Below are 2,500 nucleotides of genomic sequence, written 5' to 3'. Positions count from 1 at the left end.
TAGTTTCATTTTCAAATTCAATTCGATCGATTCTTTTCATCCGAGAGAAAGTAAGTATAGTTGAAATTGGCCCATTTTGTTAGTTGTTTGAACACGAAGCAGTAGTCATTACTGATGTTGGGTTCTTGTTCTGTTCTCATTGTTTAATTATCCTGTTCGGCACTGATACATGACTGAATACGTTGCGCTGTGAAACGGTCTTTCAACTGACGCTGTGATAATGTGGCTGTGATGATTTGTAAAGGATAGATGCATTCAGGTTCATTTTTGTTGTGCACTATTTTTTTAATATCCCCCCAATAAATGGGTGTGTATAGGCCTCACTCTGTCTGTTTGTTCGTTTGTTTGTCCGCCTGTCCACAATTATATCTCTGGTGTTTATGGGTCGCTTGAGCTGGCATTTGGCGTGTAGCTCGGAAGTGGGGTACACGCTACCTTTAGCGTAAGAACTGAACTGAACTTTATCAAACAAGGATGAAGATTTAAGGCTGTGCCGTTTCTTACAATCTGTCCTTGGGACAAACAAACACAAACACACGAGGAGATATGAGCTGTAGACGGAATGACACAGACGTCTTTCACAATTTAGTTAGGTGTCAAGTCATGCTCAGGACGTGTGTTTGAACCAAACATTGGACGTCCAAAGAATGTGCAGTTAACATAAAAGCATGTCTCAACAGCTAGTGAAATCTTTATTCAGCAAGCATGGGTGTGTAAACTTGTGTCATTACACGTTTTGTTATCGTTTTCAACTGTTTAAAAAGACGTTTTCAATCGAGGTTTAGGTCCTAGTCTTGAGTCGAATCCCTGTAACACGTTCACAGTTTGCCAGAGACTGCCAGGTTGCCATACCTGTATGCACACCGCATCTTTATAAGAGTACTGGCCCCAAAAGTATCAAGCGCCACCGCGTTTTCTCTCTCATTCCGTGTCTTTGTGTCCGTGCATGTGGGCAGAGAGAGAGAGAGAGAGAGAGAGAGAGAGAGAGAGAGAGAGAGAGAGAGAGAGAGAGAGAGAGAGAGAGAGAGAGTGTGTGTGTGTGTGTGTGTGTGTGTGTGTGTGTCTGTACTGTACACGCGCGCTGCCGAGTGAATTTATTCTTTATTCATTTCTTGAAAACGTTAGCTTTTCAGCGGAAATAGAGCAGATTGGTTGGTTGTTGGATTTTAACGTTCCTTCCACCTATTTGGCTCTGCGGGGCGGATTCAATTTTGTTTCCTACGCAGAGCAAGTCAACACACTGTTATACACCATAACTCCTCCCTCCACCCCCCCCCCCCCCCCCAAGAAATTTTGAGAGGTTGACTTGAGTAGTTTTCAACGTAGCCTATTATACAACTTTGTAGGAAACCCCATACTCAGAAGTCCCCTCTAACATCCTTCATAATACATATTAAGGTTATTCAAAAATCAAGTGTGCGCACCACACGCCTTACGACTGCTGTATTAATCCAGCCGTCTTCTAATTGCTTGCGCATTATTTCTCATTAGTATGCTTTGTTTTAACAATAGCAAAGGAATGCTGTAACAGATGACTTCGACTGTACTCACTGAAGAGCATTTCCATAAAGGATTGACGCACAGGAACCCCGACGCTACACACACTCAAAACATACAGCACATGACGAATTCGTTCTCTCTCGCACTGCGCGCGCGCGAGTGTGTTTGTGGTGTGTGTGTGTGTGTGTGTGTGTGTTTATCTGTTGCTAGTTCGTTCCTTTACCTTCTACATATTTGGCTATACGGCACCGATTCAATTTTGTTTCCTGTGTCAGTTTACACAGTTAAATCATCGTTTGAAACTATTTTCAGAACGGTTTAAGCGGAAAAGATTTCGAAAAGCTCTTTACATTTAGTCAAGTTTTGACTAAATGTTTTAACATAGACAGGGAATCGAGACGAGGGTCGTGGTGTATGTGTGCCTGTGTGTGTGTGGGTCTCTGTGTGTGTGTAGTGCGGTACAGAGAAAACTACTGGACCGATCTTCATGAAACTTGAGAATTCCTAGGTATGATATCCTAAGAATTTTTATTCCATTTTTTGGATTAATGTCTTTTACGACGTCATATCCGGCTTATTGTGAAAGTTGAGGCGGCACTGTCACACCCTCACTTTTCAACCAAATTGATTGAAATTTTGGCCAAGCAATCTTCGACATAGCCCAGACTATCAGATTGAACCTGTAATTTGTAGTTGACATCTTGAGTGTCGGAGCAAATGTTTCACGCTGTCAGAGTGCGCTTTGCAGTATTGCTGATCCAGCCACAGCTCACTGTGCTAATAAAGACAATGGGCTGAACGGGAGACAGTAACGTAAAAAAGATAGTGTATGGCCCTATAAAATGCAACTGGCTGTTTGGCTGTATCAGATATCGCAATCATGCCACGACTTGATGAAGGAGAGAGACAGCAAGCGATTGGGATGCTTAGAGCTGGCTAAAGGATTGAACGTGATGAACACTGAACGTTTTCCGAAATCATTGCGCTTGGACTCAGTCAC

At 42.7% G+C, this 2,500-nt stretch overlaps 1 protein-coding gene across 1 annotated transcript in view; it reads left to right on the top strand.

Moving 5' to 3' along the window:
- The window catches only part of LOC138972640 (GTPase IMAP family member 9-like), a 6,071-nt gene extending 5,752 nt beyond the window's left edge, over window positions 1-319 (top strand). The window contains exon 6 of the transcript XR_011457695.1: window positions 1-319. This exon is cut by the window's left edge and continues 298 nt beyond it. The gene's annotated coding sequence lies outside the window, so the exon portion shown is untranslated.
- The last annotated feature ends 2,181 nt before the right edge of the window (window positions 320-2,500 follow it).

The sequence above is a fragment of the Littorina saxatilis genome, linkage group LG8 (genome assembly GCF_037325665.1).
Source record: "Littorina saxatilis isolate snail1 linkage group LG8, US_GU_Lsax_2.0, whole genome shotgun sequence".
Classification (NCBI taxonomy): Eukaryota; Metazoa; Mollusca; class Gastropoda; order Littorinimorpha; family Littorinidae; genus Littorina; species Littorina saxatilis.
This window is presented reverse-complemented; position numbering and strand designations above follow the sequence as displayed.